The sequence below is a fragment of the Bombus impatiens genome, unplaced genomic scaffold (genome assembly GCF_000188095.3).
Source record: "Bombus impatiens unplaced genomic scaffold, BIMP_2.2 scf_0060, whole genome shotgun sequence".
In the NCBI taxonomy this organism is placed as follows: Eukaryota; Metazoa; Arthropoda; class Insecta; order Hymenoptera; family Apidae; genus Bombus; species Bombus impatiens.
The window spans coordinates 1,329,040-1,351,786 of NT_176479.1; the positions used below are offsets into that span (position 1 = coordinate 1,329,040).

Consider the following 22,747-nt stretch of genomic DNA (forward strand, 5'->3'; position numbering starts at 1 on the left):
CGCCTAGTTGCCACCTATGGCGGCGTGGGGGCCGCAGTCGCACGTAAATCGCGACCTCCTCGCCGTCGTCTAATTCCAAATAATTCTCACACCCTGTGCACGATGCGCTCGCCTACGTCGTTCTACCTCGAAACCCTCCGACTCTCTAAATGCTCTTACTTCGCCGCACACCGAAATGGCTCTGACTGGCTGGCTGGTTGGGCTGCTCCGCTCGATGTGTTCTGTGCAGATGCTGCAAATCACCGAGACAAAACAGTCGTCGCTCTATAAAGTTTGCCGCGCCAAAAACGCCGCTCTCTTCCAGGACCAATGACAGTGCGTCTCTTTTGATTCTGCCTGACCGTTGCACGTTTCGCTCTTTGGGGCATTGTGTCGCAGCATGCGGGCGATCTTCTTTCTCGCGTTTTTTATCTGTGTATTAGGTGGTCCGAAAAGTTTCTTTCGTTTTACAAGGAAATAATGGATGCACGATATTTTACGTTTTATATTGTTTTATCGTATTACATATGATCCATCTTGTTCTATCAAGATAAAGATCACAACGTTCGACAGATTAGGTTTCATGTTTGTATAAAGATGCGTTGTTGTAAAAGATGCGTCTGTAAAAGAAAAACACTTAATACATTGCGCTTAGTAGCAGCAAAATAGATCAATTCTATGAAGGTAATTTTTCTGGTTTTTAATCATGATTGCGTAGTTTTATGTTAAAATTAAGAAATTCTCAGGAAACGTCACGTTGATTAATTCGACTTTCGAGTGGTTCGTATGTATCGTGTGTTGGACGATTATAAAGGAATGGAGATAAAGCTATAACTTGTAATTAACAAAAATAAGAAGATAGTAGGATGTTATTCGAAATGACTAGCCTTCGATTTGAAACTAAAAGAAATTCGACTAGTTGCTTTTGTTAAAGCTGGCATATTTACGAGAAGTTCCGTAGAAGTTTTATTACATTCTCCATAACTCAGTATTCTATTTTACTGCAAAATTCTAGTATACCTTATACATATACTAGTAAAATCTTTTTACTCACTTTTTATATTTTTGAATTTTATTAGGATATTTTATAACACCATAGACGACACCTTTCATACTATCTAACACCTTTCATAGTATCTTCAAACACATTTATGCGGAATAATTACTGTAACCCAGTTCCCTTTTATATTCGAGTCTGTATATACTTTGTGAAAGACAGAATCAGATAGTCATTCGCATAATTATCCACGCGAAGATATAAATGTTCTAAAACAATTATCATTTATTAATCTTCTTTTAAATCAATACGTGTATAACAAAATCAATATACAGGGTGGTTGGTAACTAGTGGTACAAGCGGAAAGGCGGTGATTCTACGCGAAAAAGAAGTCGAAAATATAGAATAAAAATTTAAAAATTTAAAAATTTTTTAAATTTAAAAATTTTAAATTTTAAATTTAAAAATTTTAAATTTTAAATTTAAAAATTTAAAAATTTTAAATCAATCGTTGTCTCGATTGACGTTATTTTTGAAATTTAAAAAATTTTTGAATTTTTGAATTTAAAATTTTAAATTTTAAAATTTTAAAAATTTTTAAATTTAAAATTTTAAATTCAAAAATTCAAAAATTTTTTAAATTTTAAAATTTAAAATTTTTAATTCAAAAATTCAAAAATTTTTTAAATTTCAAAAATAACGTCAATCGAGACAACGATTGATTTAAAATTAAAATTTAAAATTTAAAAAATTTTTAAATTTTTAAATTTTTATTCTATATTTTCGACTTCTTTTTCGCGTAGAATCACCGCCTTTCCGCTTGTACCACTAGTTACCAACCACCCTGTATATTGATTTTGTTATACACGTATTGATTTAAAAGAAGATTAATAAATGATAATTGTTTTAGAAATTCCTTAAATGAATATATTTAGAACCAAATCAACATCTTTTCCTTAATTCAATGTATCTTGTAGTCGATCTAATGGTAGAACAGGTATAACGAATTAGTTCGAAAATAATTAATTCTAGCGTAATCAACTCGAAATATCTATTAACGAATTATTAAATGGGAAGAATGAGAAGCCATAAAAAGCAGAGGAGACGAAAGAAGCGCTAATTTATTCACGTAAATTCACGTTAATTATCTGCGAACCAGACACCGTGTAATGTTACGATGGAGAATTTCGTGGCAGAGGATAGACGTTGATGTGTCCCAGCTAACTTCGTGTTCGAATTCGTCTGGCATGCTTCGAAGCTCCAGCTTCCGCGGGGAACACCCTTGACGACCTCTCGGCCGCAGTCGGGGGTGTTTGTTCGTGAAACGCGATAATTAACCGTTGAAAACGCGGTTAACTCGCAGCTTCGCGCCACCGTATCGCTCGGTGCGGATTTCACGTAACAGAGGCGATTGGTGTTGCCTCGGTGAATGATGTTTATAACGAAACAATTCGAGTGATATTGCGATAGAAATGTCTTTGATACGCTGTAATAATCAGATATCAAATATTTTTTTCTACTCGAGAAAAATAATTGCCACTGATTATTACTATTAAAAATACTGCTAAATAATCACTTTTAACGATCACTTTCAAACAGAAAGAGAAATATAATTTTCATCTCTCTTCCATTTAATTGCTATTGCTAATTAAATTTTGATTTCTTCTCCTAGTGAAAGAAATAGAAGGTAGTAGTCGTTATACAAGGTGTATCCAATATTTTCCTTTTTAACCTCAAGAGAGTAATTTTAGAAGCGAATGGAAGACAAAGACGTTCTACTTGTATGATGTTCATGTAAATGGTAGATTCAGCATTGCAAAGCACGAAATATTACCTCGAGAATCATTTATATAGCTGATCTTTCGGAAGTAGAAGTTTATTACATGTTTGTCGACGAAGGTTGGTTCGGTACTTCAAGCAACAAATTATTTCTTGCCGACTACAAAGTGATCCACTTTATCCATATTTCACATGCTATATTTCCAACCACTAGACCGAGCGTACAATGAAATTGAGGATACACTCAAGCAAATTTATTTTCAACTTGTCTGTATACGTTATACAATCTGGACACCGGATGTTGCGACAATGTTCAGCCATCGAATAACGATATTTCACACACGCGTACAGTTGTTTTATTCTTCTTTTTTTTTTTTTTTTTTACTGTCATCCAAATCTCATTTTCGTTACAATCAATCATTTTCCCAATCCATTTCTACAATCGATCAAGTATTTTTTATTCGTTGCATCAAAATTTCTGGACTTTCAAATTTTTAAATACTCGAATCGTAAAATTCTGTAATCTTCGATTCGTCGAATATTCGAGTTTTCAAGTTTTGAAATTTACGAACTAGAAATCAATAAAACTCGCTAGAACGAAATGGAATACACGTTTCCCGTGATATGTAGCTTCGCAGGATAATAATTTAGCGCTGGATGATTTAACGTAACTGCGATGAGCAATGATATACTTCTGAGAAATACTTTATAACCGAGTAACAATTTCACTATTAATTAATCCTGTCTCTGCAAATTGAAATTATGTATCTTGACAAAGTGCTACGATTAATTCAGCACTGATAGCTACTCTACAGGCGTGGTAGAGTGGTAATTTCAATTATTAATTACACTTTACCTCGAAGAAGCGCGCTGACAATCAGATAAAATAACCAACTTAAAATTTAACAGGCCATTAATCTACGAGCTACGAATAAAACTCTGGTTACTACGTGGTCTTTTCAAAATATACTTAAGTTACGGCTAGAAAATTTCATCCAATATGAGATAATACATGTTCCATTGTAGAAAATAGTTTTGCAATTCGAATCAATTTTTCATACGAAAACAAACGTACGAGTTCGGTTCAATTTGGCGTAACAGCATGAAATGGCTTTTATCAGGGTACAGGAACGCGCATCATGGAGAAAAATTCCTTCAAACCACCTTCTAACCTAATTCCTTTCTTCGTTTCCGTTCGTGACCTAAATTTCCAAAAAGTCCAACCAACTTTCACGAGCTTCTTATTCATAACGGGACGAAACCAATACGCGTAGCCACTGCGAAACTGGCGGATTGTAGCTCGCAATCCCTTTTAGGGGAGTAACGTTTCTGCGGTTAATAAAGCCCGTTACATATAACAAATGTTCTCTGCAACAACCTTCTACCGTTATCGAACAAACTTTCGCGATATTTTCCTGTCAACGTTAATCTCCAATTAATTATTTCCAGTATCTTTTCGGTGGTCTAAACTGTGACAATTTATTATCAAACTTTAAATGCTACGGAGCCTTAAAAATCTTAGCAATAATCAATGCTGTACTTGACCATAATATTACTTGGCAACTGTATTTTTATCTCTTCTCGTGTCAGCAATAAATACGTAACTTTTCACGACTCGATTTGAATAATTTTTACACTTCACACACAATGTGCATTATTCTTTAAAAAAATGATTACGCACTTTTACCACTAAATATCTCGAGTTAACGTTAATTAAAACTGAAAGCACTTCGATATTTCCAAAACTCATAAATAATTAAAACCTCTCTGGATATTAAGCTGACCATAGTCATTGTTCGATTGCTACGAAAAGGCTTTCTATTCGGCTCTATAGATTTCATTTTCATAATATCAAACTCTGCAGCCATATAAAAACAACTGACACAGGATTTGACGTAATTAATTAGTAAGCGAATGCTACAACAAACATAATAGTAGCCAAATACATTTTGTAGCTACTCGTGGCGGTTACGGACACGTTTTTCCATTATCCAATTGGAAAATTTTATCGCCACTCCTTCGGCCCTCTCTCTTATACCAAAAGATCATTGAACATTCCTACGATCAAACATCTAAAGCTACTTTACGCGTTAGTAGGATCGAGCCTAGAATCGAATTAAAATTCCCCATAGCCACAAGAATCCCTACTTTCCAGCCTCTCCTTTCATTTTTTTTTTTTTTTTTTTTTTGTGTGTGTGTGTGGAACAGGGTCGAATGCGTCGTTGACACAGGGGCGAGCGCGTCGAGCACAGGGTGGTGGAGGGTGTAAAGCGCGCAGACAGAGGAAAAGTGTCGGTCTGATGGTTCGACACGCACGAACTCATACAGACACACACACGCGCACTCATATATATTCAGAAGAGATCAGTGGAAAACAGAGAAAGATAGGAGGAGGGAGGGAACGTTGGAAAGGGGTAAAGGAGAGAAACGCAAGTGGAATGCATCGACCTGGAAAAGAAATGTGCTTTTTATATCGCAGGTGGAGACAGGAACAGGTGGGCAAAGTGCGGTGAAAGGAAGCTCGCTGTTTGTATCTCCTTTGCAGCAACCCTGCCAGCTAAAGCGGCGCATACCTCCGGGGAGAATTCTGTCGTTTGATCTTCCATGTCCGACAATGGCTGCCGTCTCGACTATGGGAATGGATTCTACGCGTTATAACGCGACCAAACGACCGCCAATGCCACGTTTCGACGACGTCGGGGATAGCCTGACGCTACTTCTGTGTTTCCTCTATGTTTCGTGATTTTTCTATCTTTCTCCCTCTTTCTCTCTTTTCATCGGTTTTTTTTACGAACGAAGTTGTACGCACACACCTGTCCGGACGCACAGGATGCCGTATATACGGAGGATACGGTGGCCAAGCCGACAGTTTGTGTGGATTTGTACCGCGTCTGAGTCGCAATCGACGCGCCAACGAGGTACAAAACGACTGGGAGAAGGCCATCACGGAAAATGCTGCTTATCGAAACGCTGGCAAACTGGCGGATAAAGTTCGCCAGGAGAATGGACCGTTTGAAGTCTGGAAAAGTGTCGCGTTGCTATACGCCGTGTCTCGCTGGTTGAGGTGTCTAGAGAGCTTTGAAAATAATGATTTTTATTATAGCGCACGTAGCTAGTCGAGGGTGTTTAGATAAGTGAATTTTCTATTGAATGGGATTCAATGTACCATGCGTATCGTATACTAGGTGAAATCGTAGCATTATCCATTGCATTCTAGAAGCGTTGAAGTATACGCTGACAAAGCTCGTGGATTATCGTCTATGAGAATTTATCTTTGTTCGCGATCGACACTGGTCTCGCTGATAAAATAAATTTTGATTTTTGATTAACGTCCAGATCATCGACGATGCTATGTGATTAATTGCTAAGTACGTCTTAGCAGTTTCGATCTGTCGAGGCATTTGTAAGTGAAGATCGCACAAAAAATTGATAAGATTATTATTAATCTCTATAGTCGTTCCAAATGAGATAATAATTCGTAGACGTTTGAATAATTTCAGAAGATTCTTCGTGTTTACTCGATCCTTCGTAGCTGTCTTACTATTTTGTGAACGAGCATGTACATAGCTTGAATGCGTTTGAAAGTTACGAAGAATCGAGAAGCAGAAAATCTGGGCTGCTGGTAGCAGCATGCTGTAAGAGTGGTATCATGCTATAAATCGGTAGAAAAACGCGGTTGGCACTGGCGAAATGAGTTTAAGGGAGATCAGTAATGGTCACATAGATTTTGGATGCCTGGGACCTTAGAATCGTCCGAGGATGGACTTGGCACACGAACTCCTCGTATGTTAATAACTGAAGGGAGGTATGAGAGCTTTTATGGCCAGAGAGCTTTCTCGTGGAGCGGTTTTCGATGCTTAAGAGGAACAGCCTGCCATCGTCAAGATTTTTACCGATAAATTAGGATCATCCAGAAGAAGGTACGCGATTAAACTTATTTACCTATGATAAATGACGATGAATCGTCACTTGTGTACGCTGTAAATCGTGCACGTAAATTCATATTTCCATGGATTACAAAATAGGAATTTACAATAACTACAAAAAGTATTTGAGTATAACTACAAAAGTATTTCACGTATACAAACATTTACATAGCAATGAATTAAGTCGAAGTAGTGAGATTTCTTATCATTTAGATACTATGAAATGTAGATGACTTGATGAAATACTTCATTGAGAACAAAGCACTTCTTTGAGAATTATGTGAAAATAGTTTTCGTAGTCGTTGTAAGCAAAGACTTGTTTCATCCACTAAACATTCTTGACGCTTGAAAGGTTGAGACTAAGCATTTTTTTGAGTCTGTTACTAGAAATGCTTAAAAAACTTGAAAAGAATAATTTTCTTCTAAATAATTTATTCTGCATCCTTCTCTATTTTATCACTGTGAAGGACATCGAATATGGAGATATCAGCATGAACTTACGAAATTTTATTTCGAACGTTGTCCATAAAAGAGATACACATACGATCCTTTCGTGCAGTCAAATAGAAATACTTACGAGGAATTCATTAAGAAGAAAAAGAAAGCTAATCGAGAATTGGCAGACCTTGCAACGCCAACATCTGCTGGCCAGGTGACTAACTTAAAGATACGAATCTTTGAAAGCGAAGGCTCGACGATTAACCGTCTGTTATGCCTACTGTAATAGTATATTCTTTCTCGCATACTTCTTTCCAATGGCTATTTTCTAACGTACTATTCGACTACAAAGCATAATTTAATACAATACTCTCCCTTAGTAACTAGAAACTCTGCTAGCAATCCTTGGTTCGTAAAACGTTTGGTCGTCTATTCGAAATAGCACTTCAAACTTTATAAATCACGGAAATAGCGAGTAATAATTCTTCAAGTAATCATAGAATCATGATAGGGACACCGTTTCTCGATTCTTTTATATCGAACATTCATGTTCTAGTTTCAAAATCGTAACCATAAAGCACTATTCGAGTTCGAAAATTTCACACGCTGCCGAAAAGTCATTGGAACAGCATCGAAATGGCAACGTTCGCGCGTCGAAGTGGATGTGAAATTAAATTCCCGACTGCGTTCGAAACGAACCGAGCGAAAAATGCGATGTCGAAGAGGCGATCGGTAATAGGAGGCGGCTCCCATAATGTCCACTCGTAAAAACGTTATAAAAAAAAAAAAAAGAAGACAGGAATGATTGGAAACCATTGAGTATGTTCAAAACAATGCTATCGTAGAAATATATTTGTATCTCTTCCCAACTGATCGGAGAGAACATCGCGTTTCGTTCGAGCGAGCAAATCTTTTTACAACCGATCGAAGGAGTATTATTTTCGAAAGATCGGAGGAATATTTTTGGTTCAGATCGTAAAAGAATTCCTTTAAACCGATCGTAAAAATGTTTCGCGTAAATAAAAATATTCTTCCTGACAAATATTTTATTTAAATCGATAGAAAATTAGATATTTCTTTCCAACAGACAAAGGATTATTAAAGAAAGGTAATATTTTTTTGATGCAAGAAATATTATTTATTATATTAATTCTTACTTAGATCGATCGTAGAAAGTGTTTTCTTTCGACCAAACGAAGGGATATCTATGAAATTCGACTGAGAAGTGTTTTCTTTATTTCAGCAGCGAGGACAATAAATCTTATAAACCGATCTTAAAAATATTTTCGTCGACCGATAAAACGAGTGTTCTACTTATACTGACCACAGAAGCGTTCCTTTCAATCGATCGAAGACATATCCCGCCTAGATTAAAAAAATATTCCTCTTCCACAAAACGAGGGAATACTCCGCTTAAATTAGCCATAGAAATACGACTTCTCCACTGACTCGAAGAGTATTCTTGGTTCAAGAAATATCCTTCTTTATAAATCGGGGGAATTGATATCGGCCACAGAAATATGTTTTTCAACCGGTCGAAGGAATATTCCACTTAGCACGATCGAAGAAACGTCCCTTTTCCACCACCCAGGGGAACATATCAAATCGATCGAATCAATATCTGTTTCGATCGATCGAACAAGTATCTCCTTTCAAGCGAAAGAATGTTCACTGTGTACCAGCACGTCATTTCGTATGGCAGATATATTCCTATTCGCATCTGGTGTTCACGAACAGAAGGCTCTGCTTCGAAATCAGCCTGGAGCAATTCGATGCCATTTTGACGTGAGAAACGTACCATTGAGATCATTCGAGATCATAGGCTTGGTCATCGAGTGTGATTGAGTACAAGATGTAACAAGAGCTGCGTTATCATCGGTTATCAACATAATTGAAATGTACAACAGGGTGGATCTTGTTGCAAGTGTCTTTTTGGAAATATAGAAACATCGTTGCTAATAAAATGGGATAATTGAAAGAAGTAATAGAAGGAAAGTAAAGAAGCAGTAGTGGTTTATTTTTAAATTGAAGATGGTAGGATCGATTGTTTGGTCATGTACTTCGATCGAGAAGATATATGAATTACTTATGTCCAATTAAAATCTATCTATCCACAGAGGACGATATTTTAAACTCTCGACCATTTATCACGCAAATACCAATATACGTATGATATAGATACGTTTGAAAATTTGTTTCCTTCCTCTGATAGTTCGTCGATAAAACAATTTTCAATAAACGTTTGAAAAAGTGTCAATACAAAACAATTTGTTGGCACAGAAATGTTGAACACTGTTCCTTTTGTCACCAACAGTTGACAACCGATTACAAAATCAGTTTACAGTGGCGTTTGGTTTGAAGTTTGAAGCCTGAAGTACTTGAGGTCGCGTCAATTTCATTGCTATATATTTAATCCGTCAATTGCATTGCTATATATTTAATTATATATTAAATTCGCGATCGCGCTGTGAAGAAGACCCGATCTTTAAAAATCACAAAAATTCTATTCAAAACTATCTTAAATCACATTATACGAATAAATCGATTTGTCTTTCCAAAATCACACTGAGAAATATTCCAACTCCGCTTAACACAAGGTAACACAAATCCAGTCGATAGAAAATTACCGCAAGCACATACAAAAATATCTCCATTGTCCTCTAAAATATAAATTCGCTCGATCGAGCGCTTTTGAAAACGTCCCGAATTTTCATTTCGAAACAGCGAAACCGCATCATGAAAGGTATTCCAATGATTTTTCGAAAAATTACTATTTATTCAGATATGTATAATTTTGTGTGCTAGACTAGATCAGCCGCGTAGTAGTGAGTATGAATGTATGGAAATATGTATGTGCACAGCGTCTCGAAAAACAGATGAACGCAACTGTTCCGTTGGTAGTGTGGTATGGAAGATGATGAGACAAAGAGAGTGCTGAGATGCGTGCAAATTTGTATCGGCGAAGATCCTGTAAATCATTTATTAAATAAATCTTAAACTATTTTAATATGGATTCTAAGTGTAACCTAAGTGTTCCTTAACTTTTATTTCGGTGATTAAGATCCACAATTCTCAATACTATTATCATATCCAAAGTCAAGTTCAGAAATATCCCAAGTTTTCTTCAAAATATCGCTACAACAGGTAATCAATTTTGCAAAAAACCCTCGAACCACAGAATCAACAACTATCTTATTCGTAAACACAAATTCCCTGGTGCAAAATAGACGAAGCAACAGCCGACAAAGCCTGGGGATTAGTTGGCCTTACTGATGACTCTGGTCAGCAGATCTGCGTCTTAGACGCGGGAACATATGGTATTAGAACAGCTGATCTACTTAAATGGAATCGGATCGATGGCCAGGCAGGTACATTCGCTCAGACCAGGAATTTCACCACGGAAATCCCTTGTGGATCATACGCGCGATCGAGTTAGCGAGCATTGACAAAGCTCGAGCGCGCGCGCCAATTTAGTTATACGCGTTCGATTATACTCGCGCGGGTTTGAAAACTGATCTTATGCGTATTTCACGGTCCGCTGGAGGGCAAAAGCGAGCCTATGTGTTCTCAATGCAAAGAACCAACGCGCAATGACGAACAAGCATCGTTGACCGAAGGGAGAATGATCGAAGTTGGAAATTAATCGAGGTTGATAAAGACTCGATTCCATGTAGTTAATAGAGAATGGATCGGTGATATACATATTTTAATTAAAATTGCTTAATCTATTGTGGAAATATTTATGGATGATGAATAATAATTTACCGTGAATGATTATGACGAGTGACGGGGAATATAGCAATTTGATTATGATTAATTAATACACGAATGTATAAATAGGAATAAAAAATTTAGCCGATTCCGACGATTCTCTTTTGGCTAACGATATGTTAAAATGATACGTAGGATTATTAGAAATATTAAACTACAAATACGTGTACAACAATCCTATTTATTTTAGAAATACTACAAAATCTCCATTTACTAACCGAATCATCTTCTAAACAAAAATTTCTGTAGCAGTCAAGTTGAAGATTGATAGACACCATTTCATTTACACAGAGGATTCATAAATAAAGAAATGGGAAACTAAGAAATTTAAGAAACAAAGAAATAAATAAAGAAACCTGTCTGACAAATTGATTCGCGTATTTCCGGTTAACGGATTAAAGCCGATGCATTAACTTTCTACATCAAAGAAGCAAAATTAAGCGCACAATTAAACCCTCGATTAAACGACCTACAGAACTACCCTGTAACAATTCCCTTTCAGAAGAATTCGTTCGAGGATCGTTGCCACCTCTACGTGACTCATACAACGAGATCACACCCGCACCATAGCGCACTACTCATCTACTCAAAGTACGACGTAGTTAGAAATGTTCTCGCTAGAAAGAAGTTTATGGAGTAAAGTGACCACGCGAGTACATCGTTCGGCAAACAAGTGGACGTTCTCGTTCTCGATTCAGCGTGATGAAATTCGCAACTTGTGCACGTAGAGAAGCATCGTCTCGAGCAATCGGAGTATTATCCCCGTATCGTGGTTTCACCCTTGCCCTCCTCGACCCTTGACTGGAGAAACAATTTGAATGATGGAAGCGGTACAGAGGCACTCGGGGGAAAAGTTAAACCTACAGACACACCGGATAAGGCCTTGGGGTCGCTGGTAAGCTGTGGCAAGTTCTAGGGACCTGTGCTGACGTCTTCTATTAGTTGGCGAGTCCGTTGAAAAACGTTTGAGGGAGAACACACGATAAATGGCACGGTTGACGACAGACTGTTAAGCTTGTCACGTTGTTTGTGAAGACGGGTGTTTAGCGAATAAACGAACAACCTGTTTGCCAACGCGAAATATATTTAAATAATAATACCGGTTTAGGACAAAGTTCCAAGTAGATGGTTTCAGTTGTATCCGAGTAAAATTCGAATAATTTACGGAATTGTAAAATTCTCAAGGCTTTTTTTTTGTAAAAATTGTATTTAAAAATTGTATTTTTATAAGATCAAAGGTTAGCTCAAGTTTTAACGAAATATATAAACTTCCTTATTGATGCGCGTGATTTGTCGATTTAATTGCACGTTAAACGTCTCATTAATATATCATAAATCGAAATATAACAATTCGAGGATCGCAGAAGAGTTTCATTCTTGAAATTCAAAATCCGAGATTAGAAATATGTAAATATACAGTTATTTAAAAGAAAATCCCTGACACGCACAACGAAAAGCCGTCGACCAGCAATGGGATGAACTTTAAATATTCAAGCCTTAAAAAATAGCGAATATTTTCGTCGATGTCATAAATTTTAGAATGTTCGATACCAGAGAGAGCTTATACACGCATAGTCCTTAGCCATAGATTTCCCGTGTTGCCTGAAGGATTATGTTCGCAACTAGTACCTTCACGACGTTGGAATTGTGCTTGTGTGGACACAAGGGGGTTCCTCTCTTTGAGCAGTGAATCTCTCGCGAGAATATGCGTCCCAAATGCGACCACAAACCCTATTTCCAGTATCTGTGCAACGATTTAGACGCACGTTTCTGGGATTATGGCGATCCGATGCGATGCGATGGTTGGAGGGTAGTTAAGCCTGTTTCGTGTGTGACAGGAATATTCGTGGAACGCCAATTTTTTTTGTATTCCTTTTTCTCTAGCTTTGGAACCTGGAACTGGATGTAATGATACAGCGGGCAATGTCTTTATTATGGCCTAAATTGTTACAAGTGTGAGAAAGAGGGAGTAAATATGGGAGGTATAAACGATTTATATTCAAAGGAGAATTGGGTTTTAAGGGCCAGAAATTGAACCTAATGCTGATAGGTGTTTATGAGTATTACTTAATGTTGATAAGTTAGGTGCAATGCCTTTATAGTTCCGAGAAAATGAGGTGAGAGTGTGGACCATTTTAAAAACGAAGATCGTATCGTACATAAGAATATGTTAGGTGGGTTATGTGATTAAATTTTTATGAAATTTCTATATTCAATCATAACGTAAGTTTAAATTATATCATCTATTCTGCGGTATTTTCTTCGTCTTTGGGCTTCTCAGCTTTTGATTTTGCTGTATTTTTGAAATACACTGCGATATTTATGCCGTGCGTTCCTTTATGCTAAAGTCATCCCTCCATACCTGGAATCCATTCAAATGCACATCTCACTCGCAACCTAATCTCGTATTCCAGTCAGCTGCCTGATCTCTTCCGTATTATCCTAAGCTTGACATTCACATCTAACCCTAGAAAAGTTCATTCGTCTCCATATTGTTAATACTATCTGCCGTATATTTCTATCTCTTGGTTGACCTTCCAGTATATTCTGTATCTTCGTAATGCATCGTTCAAACGAAGATTCCAATTTTTAGATATATTATTAACGATAGACGAAGACTTCGATGGAATATTAACGGTAGTTGAATCATTTTTCTGGATAAATATTTCTTTATAAATACAGTATGTGAGTATATCTATAAATACAGTATTTAAATTTGCCTGTAATCCTTAGTTGGTACTCTGGTATTCATGAAAATCTGATTATAAAACGGAGAATCGAGGCAGACACGAAGAAATCGTTTATATAATAAAACTAATTTCCGTAAAATAACTGTAACGTGTATACGACTTTCGGAAAGTATAAACAGGCATTAAAGCAGAGGAAACTCTGCTTCGTAAAAAGCAAATAGGTAATGAATAACTTGCCGCTTTATCGCTTTCTGCTATATTAAACCGTGTTTCTGAAAAAAAGGTAGCGTGACTGGAAACTTTTCGCCTCTAGTGTCGAATGTCGGTTTAAGCTAGGATCTGAACTACTTGAGTTTACGACCAGGCGCAAAACTCTCGATTCCGGAATTTACGATGTTGAATCATCGTATATAATATATTAAGTGTAATATGATATAATATATAGAGAGAGAGAAAAATAGAGATTCGTGCGATATTCGACTGATGTAAATGTTAAATGTTGAACATTCTAGAAAACATTCTGTCCGTTTTTGTTCCGTTTATTTTCCTTATTATTTCCAAGATACGAAACTTTCGCTATTATCTTGGTGTTTTAAACTAAACAACTTGCCATTACTCTCAACAACTTCAAATATATACGCAGTGGCTGCCAAAAGTTTCCGGCCAAATTGTAATTCTATATCGGTTGAAAATATGCGCTAATAAAATTCTCCTTGGAAAAATGTAACATTTTAGAAACAAGGATATAGCTGTACTTGAGCGATAGCTTTTTATTTTCAGGAACTCTTTATCTCAACAATATAATAGGATTGCACTTTTTGCCCGAAAGTTCTGCCAACTACTATAAAATACATAGGATATTATTTTTCAAAGTTCACCGAGGAAAATTTTTCAGCTACTTATTTCCCTCGTAGTTTCCCCTTTACTGTCAATATCGCATAATATGAAAACCATGGGGAAAACGCATGACAAGTCACATTCGGTGTTTTTCACACGAGAGCAACTTATATAACTTCTCGATCAATCGCGTTACTAAACCTATCCTTCTATTAAATTTAAAAATACCATAAATGAATAAGTTATTATTGTTTAGTATCAAGAGTATCATAAATTTAATTATGCGCTTCTGATACACGCTTCACGTTTCTCACTTTGATCCACCAACTGGAACAAACGACACACAGAATAATGAATATGGATAGGATTTCGACTGTTATATTAGAATGAAAAACACCAAGCGCGAATGATATAGAGAGAAAGGTTCTTCAGCTGATCCAACGAGACTAAGTATATTTTTAGCGTGATATATTATTGTTTATAACTTGAAAAATAAACCTCGAATCACACGAACGTTTCTCGTCATTATGATATCTAAAACGAATTCTAATAAAAAAACATTCCTCATATATTTTCCAATACTCTGTAGATCTTTCAAGCCTTTTTCAAGCATCGAAGTTAATCTTACCGATCCTGCGAAAGTTTTGCCAACGTATCTCTTAATCGCGATAAGCGAGCATCAAAAACAGATATACCGGGTTATAGGAAGCAAGAAGAAGAAGAAGAAGAAGAAGAAGAACTTCTAAACTGGTGTTCGTAGCGCAGCGTGTAAAAGACCGGACGTTTTAATAAATCATAATCAGCCGGACTTGCTAGCTTGTTCGTAATTAACCGATGCAAAATTAACTGACACCAGTCGTTTCACGGCGGAAGCTTAAATTCTCTGCGTTGAAAGGAAAACGAATGCGAAGGTTCGTAAACTGTTTCGTGGAGAACGAATGTCCGGATAGAGTTCCTTACGATGGCCCCTGTTTTTCTTTCGACACTGCTACAAACAAAGGAAGTAAAATATATTTCCTGATGGGGGAATATCTTTTCTTACTGCCAAACGATCTGCAGCCGGTTCCGCGAATCAGTTAATTACGTATCTCTTTCAAATTACAGGCCGCATTTGGTCTGCGTGTGAAGATATTTCGGGTATAGAATATTATGAATTTATTTTCTACTATTTAAAAGAATACAAGGGAAAATATATCTTACTGCATTAGTTAGGATAAATAAACGAGTATCGAAGATGGGTGTTGGATTCATGAAATTTTATAAGACGCCAAAAACAAAAAGGAGAAGATAGAACAATGATCAATTTCTAATTTACAACAGTTGATTAAAAACGTATTAAATTTTAAAACTCCCTTCTAAAAAGACTGTCTGACGTCTCTTATGACTTCTCCAATGATCTTCATAAGATACGAATAAAACATACAATTTCCTTTTCAAAATGCCGTTATACGCTTCGGTAATGAGAAAGCAGGAAAAAATAATTGGAGAATAGTATGGCAATCAATTTGGAATTACAAGCAACGAGTCATATCTAATATTCAAAATTGATTATCGCTCAGTTGTGTCAGCTCGGACAGCATCTACCGCAACTTATTAAAAGGCCATGTCGTTGTTATTACCGTTCGCTTTTGTGGTTACGGAAAGGATCGCGATAAAAACCGTCCGAAATTTATGACGCTCGTTCCATGGCCGGAAAACACAATTTCGTCGTACGGGACATTTGCCCCGTCGCGTTCCACCGCGTGTTTCTGCTAAATGACACGAAATAATAACGACGACGGGATGGTGAGCCACGTATGAATTTTTATCGCTTCGCGTTCTATTGTCTCGTATTTACAGACGGCATTTCTGACTGAAACAAACGTATGCCACGCGTTGCATTTATTTACGGTCTCGTTGTTCCTTTTCCGTTCCCTTTAGTACGCGTGCATTGTTTCCGCGATAGAAGAAGAAGTTGAAGGTAGCGTAGTTTCAGAGATACGTCACGGTACTTTGTTAAGACGAGTCTCTACAAATTATGAAATATATTTTTAGAAAGAAGCGAAATGATGGAGAAAACATTGATTTGTCCGCGTTTATCGTTCGAAGAGGATGATAATAATATCGATAGTGTCAGTGAGAGTGAACGTATTAAGGAAAAATTAAGATATCTTTTCGATCAGTTTACATCGTCGAATATTGTTTTTCGATACTGGAACTACAAAAAAGAGATGTCAACGACTCGCTTATATTTCTCGTTGCTATTTCTTCCACTTGTATTCTACAATTTTTTCTCTCGCGGAAGACTGCGATGTTTCTGCGCCACTGTAAAACCGTGTAAACCAAATAAACAACTTTTAATCGCTAAAACCAATAAAACCTGGTTTTCTTTGCACCTCGGCCAAATATACAAATTCACGCACGCGAAAGAATTCCAGACGAGGCGCAGTAAAAACTGTTTCAAACACGAGTTGACCGTCAGCTTATATACCGCGATGCGAAAAGGAAGCGCACACGTCCGCGCGAAGAAGCACACGAAGGAGCAGAAGAAGAATAAAATAACATCCGGATCCAGGTAGCCAGACGTAATCTATTTAAAAAATATTTTAAAAGACAGACAGCGGTGCAGACTGTTGCCCGACGATGATTCAGTTTCGAAACCACGGGATTTCCATTTTCCAAGGGACGTTTCAGTCCCTTGGCATGGCATTACACCGCGGCAACGCTCGAGCACCTTTAATTCTAGGGATCAGAATTAAACGGAATAAACAGAAACCCGCGGCGGAAGTCGACGAAAGCAGCATAAAGTCTGTATAAAACGCGCGTGGGCCGGGCCAGCGACGAAAGAGGAAGAGATAGAGGGGTAGCTTTGCACGCGTCAAATTAAACTAAACGAGTCGCAGGCTACACAAGTCTTTTCCATCTCCTTCTCTTCTCTAGCTCGCACCCTTTCCTCTCTGTCTCGTCTCGTTTCTCTTGTTTCCTTTTCTATTTCTCTCCTATCTTTCCCTTCATTTTTCCTCTCTCTCCCCCTCTCTCTCTCTCTCTCGCCGTAGTATTTCTTTTTATCCATGCCACTCTTTTTTATTTTCTTTCTCTTCATATCCTCGCTGTCATATGGACGCGCGAGCACCACCAACATATACATAGAAAGAAGAGGCACAGACACAAGGATAACTCTGCACAGACTCCGCCAAGCCTCTCTCTATGTCGCGTTTAACGAGATTGCTTTTAATATGCAGTATACTATAATGCTGACTGCACATCCCCCCGGCGGGTTTATACGCTCCTCTTGTAGCCAAAAAGCAATTCTTTCAGCAAGCCTCTGCTATCGCTGGTACACGCGACCACGCGCGCGCGCGCGCGCAAGTGTGCTACGATCGAGCGCCGTGGCAAAAATCCTCCTGCATCGTTCCTCGGCTTGCAAATGAACCGCGCGTCATGGAAAATCTGGCAAGAAAGGTGGAGCCTCGTTCGATAGACTTCGCGGACCGGATACACGATATTAATTCTTTTTTGTGCGCAACGTGATTTAAATATAAATTACGTTTTCCTTCGATGTAAAAGAGTATCTTCTTTGTCAACTATCTTGCAGTTATTTTTGGATTTTCGTTGTTGGATATTGTGTGCGTAGAGCGTATGGTCTTCCGATTGATGGCGAAGAAAAAATTGGAAATGTAAAAATCGAGAGATGCAAGGGTTGTCATTGGTTATTTTATTTTCTAGTAAGCGATTTTAGAGTTTATTCGACAGTGATAAAATAAATGAGGGAAATGGAAGGATAAGAAAGTAGCGAGGTAGTATAGTAATAATAGCAAAATAAATAATAGTGAAAATATATGTAGATTCCAGAATTTTGGAATAATTTTAACTTAGCTGTTGGCGTTATCGCGAAGAAAAAAGACACTAAAACACGTACTAACATAATTAAAAAAGATGATAATACCAATAGTTTTTAATTACGATTAAACCGATAGACGATTTTCTATTTATTTTTCCTTGAAATTTACAAAATGGTAAATACTTTATTGGAAGTCGATTAACGCTGAAAGTCTGTACCGTTTAACGATATACATTAACAAATACGCGTTTTTCGTATCTATTGAAAATCATTGCATCTGTTATTTGCACTATTTACGTTTCAATTCCACGATTTATTTTCGAGTTTAATTATTTGCTACCGAAAGCAACTAAATATCGAACGGATGCAGGTTACAGTATCAATGTAATCGAAAAGCACAAAATTAATTAGAATTTCGATAACGTCGGTGCAACTAAATATATAAATTCAAAACGATATTTCAATTCTTTTCTTTATAAATATTTCTACGACAAATGAAAAGTAAGCAGAGGTAAAAGATAGAAAAAACGGATAATGTAATCAGAAAAAAGTACAATTTTAAATCAGAGTTTTTTTTATAAATTAACCATTTCTTACTGCAAATAATCGTGTTATTAAAATTTGTTCGAGAAGGATTGGACGTCGTACAGATTAACTTCATGGCGCCATTACATTTTATACGTATGATAGTATTATGGTATAGCACAATAAGGAAAACGTCTACCTCTGACCTTTCACGAGATACTAAGTTTTATCGGATTCAGTCAGTCATAGAACGAATCTCGTGACTTTGCAGCTTTGGATGTTGGACGTTTTCCAAGAAGAATTGCCAGCCTGTAAGTTTCTTACCTGCAACAGAAAAAAAATGAAACGTCGTTATGTATATTTACATAGGAAGCTTCAAAAACTATTTACTAGAAATTGTATTTTTCGACAAATCGTATTACCACGCATTTAATTATTTAAGATGTAATTGAAAGTCGAAATCACAGATTAAACTGATAGGTTTCATCGTGTTATTTCGAAGAATAATTCTATCAAACACAATTGTGATATGTATTTACACGTATCAGAAATTTAAAACGAGAATATCAAAAAACATAGAAAATATCGAAATAAAGTAAAAATAAAGTACTCGTTGTATTTATTTTTCTTAATTTACTAAAACAATCTGTATTTCAATTCCATTCTGACAGCTGCGTCCATCAAATTGCATAAACATCCGCAATCTGATAATAAATCTCTAACGAAACTTTCGTAATTTCAACGATTCGATACCTTGCTTCTCTAAAATGATCTGTTCCAAGCGAGGGCTGCGCAGAATAAATCAAACAGGACAATTAAACTTTCATTAGCCGTGCAACTTTCATGTACTTAATCTTCAAACGTTCGTACGAAAGTAACATCGAAGAACGAAAGAATACAGATGTACAGAGTAAGAGAAAAAAGGGAAGAAAAGAGATCCCCTTCCTTTTCTTTTTTTTTTTTTTTTTCATATCTCGACCGATTTCTCAGTTCCGAGGAGTTCACCAGGAGGATCTTCCGAAGATCGCGAAATGGAACAGCGGAAGAAAGTTTCGCGCAACATTCGGCCAAAAGAAGAAAGTTCGTTTCAACTGTTGCACTTAACTTGCGCGCTGCTTATGAGATTTTCATCATCTTGAATATGGAACTTTGCCCCGGTAATAGCAGCCTTTCTATCCGAAGCGCGGGCCAAGTCTGCCTAAATGATGATCCAAAGTCTCTATCTAAATTTCTGGAGGAATCTCGCAAACTCTAAACTAACGTAAATGCAAAATTCAAGAAGGAAACCAACGATCTTCGCATCACGACAATCTTCTATTTCCTAGGAACAGAGGACCATTTTATTCCAAGGGATGTTAGATAGAGCGATCGGTACTACGAAACACCGCGAAATATAATCCTTTTGGAAAGGTGATTGGGCATACGCTGTTTAAAACTAACAGAAATATAAAATACAAAGAGCAGAAGCGGCGAAAAACCAACAGTTTTCGCATCGCGATAATTTCCAGTCTCCTAAGAAATGTTATCGCTCGACTGTGGAAACCCATAATCCCGCCGATTAATTTCAAATCGCGCCGATTCCCCACACGTGCCACGAGCATCGTACGAAAATCAATAGCCACCACGTCGACATCGACGTTCAACTTCAGTCGATTCGACTACCCCTTTAAAAAGCTAGATTTTTCAAAAGGACGATGGAAACTGGTCGTGAAACTTATTATAACGAGCAATCGTGGCTGCAGGCAACTGTTTTATTATTATGACATGGCGGTAATTCGTGGCTGGTATTGATCAAGCACGGAAGTCGAATAATCGCACGCGTATGTTCTTATCTCGCTGGCGAGAGAAAGATAACGAGAAGACGGGCAAAACAGCTGTATCGCCGGCGCATCGATTACGAGGCAAGAGATTAAGGAATGCACGGGACAGGGACACGGGAAAAAGGAGAGAGAGAGAAAGCGAAGGAAAGGGGGAGAGGGCTGTAATTTAGTCGAGATTGTCTCTCGTTGCATTCTCGAATCTCCGCCCTCTGGCTTTGGTCGGGGATCGTTTCACGGATACGGAACATTGTGCAAGAAATATTTATGAAAATTTACATAAGTAGATCGTCCACTCGATCGACGGTGCAAAAAAAATAGGATAGGATGCTGAGGGTGAAGAGGAGAGGAGAAGAAAGAGAATTGCTCGAAGACGACGAAGGAAAGCTTCGAGAAAAGAGAGAAAGAGAGAGAAAGAGAGAGAGAGAGAGCCGTGAATAAAGGACTGTAATTTAGAAGTTGTTCGCCGTGCAGATGTATATTTTGCGAATAGTTACCGCGATCAAACGTCACGTATATGCGAGTTACGGTGCATTAAAACTGCAATCGCAGCGCGGCTGGTGACGCAGCGTAAAAGTAAAAAAATACGACGAGGAAACAGATCGATGCAATCTTGCTGTTTGTGACTTCAAAGAGAATTCGCGTACGCATATACGCGCGCGTTTCCCAACATTGTTATGCATAATGCAGGATAACGCGTGGCCTTGCAGCACGAAAATTGTTTAGAATCGGTCGGTCGACGGTGAAACGTTATTTTACGTAGATCCGACCGATTCGACCTACTTCCGATGTACAACACCAGTTTTATGGGAAACTGAATTGTATCTCGAATAACGTCCATACTTCGACTGGTGCGCAAGTTTCCAAACAACTGAATCGTTGTTTTGCTCAGCCAGCAACGTCACGTCGAGTACACAGAGTATACTTTTGATCTTACACGTGTACAAACGTTAGGATTGGATGGATGAAGTTTGTGATAAGATTGAAGTTGAGGAGAATTAAATCGATCGAACAGCGTGTGTTTTATTTATAGATAAATACGATACGAAGACTAGGAAACGAAATTGATTTCAAACTTTTAACTCGAATAAGATTAGCCGTGGATTAAAGATCTTAAATTGTACTGGAGCTCCAAAAATATTTTTACACCAGGGCTGCTGTATTGTATCCAAACTAAAGTAAATGTTCGAAAGTATATCGAATTATGTTCATATAACTTAACTGCACGGCACATTCTGCGCTTTTCTATTTGATCGTGTAAGCATAAAAACGAAACTATACGCGTTAAAAATAGGAAAAATGAAACATTTGTCGGATGCAATCGGAAAGGCGACAGCATGTTAGTAACGTACAATAACCGGGCATCTGGTCCTCAGATGGATCAGTCATGGCACGTTCGCGACATAAATTCTCCATCGCTGCATGCTCTCCAAACTTTACACTCCAACCACGCTATAACCCACCTCCCACGATTCTTCATACGGTTAAAACTATGTATCAAATACCATCAATTCAAACCATTAAACACCTAAATCTTTTCAAACTCCCTAAATCACTTAGCTCTTACTTCAAACTTCCTTCGCTCTAAACATAAAGTATATTAAAATATTCTCGAAAACTTGAACCACCTATTGTTCAAGCAACTTTATCCCGGTAATTTTACCGCGTATTATTCTAAACCATGGCAAACGTGTTCCTACATTCTTAACTTTCTTCGCGAACTTTCTGCAAGTCTGCAAGAGTTCCTACGATTCTTCATTTGGCTAAAAATACGTATCAGGCGTGAGTGACCGAAACTACAAAACACGGAAATTCCTTAAAATTTCCCAAATCACTCGTTTCTTATTCCCTGCGTTCTAGCACGTTGCAAAACTCTAACCACCTATTTTTCAAGCCTCTTCGTCCCCGTAATTCTATCGCAATTTATTCTAAACTATTTCGACCGTTGGAAATCTCTTTTCACAGGCTTTTTCTGGAAACCTCTGGAAACCCAACGAGATCCCGAATCCTAGTTCTCGTCCATTCCCCCGGCGCGATTCAAGAAAATCCCAAGGCTCCGTGAATGGAGACATCAAGAGGGAAAAAGAAAGGAGAACGGCAGGAGAATCAGCCAGGCAGCATCTCAGTCGAGTACCAAACAGGCATTCCAGTTGCGTGGCCACGTGGCT

General features: G+C 37.5%; 1 protein-coding gene across 4 annotated transcripts in view; it reads right to left on the minus strand.

Annotated features, from left to right (window-relative positions):
• The window catches only part of LOC100747038 (nephrin), a 494,062-nt gene that overhangs the window by 304,521 nt on the left and 166,794 nt on the right, over window positions 1–22,747 (minus strand). The gene's annotated exons all lie outside the window — the stretch shown is intronic.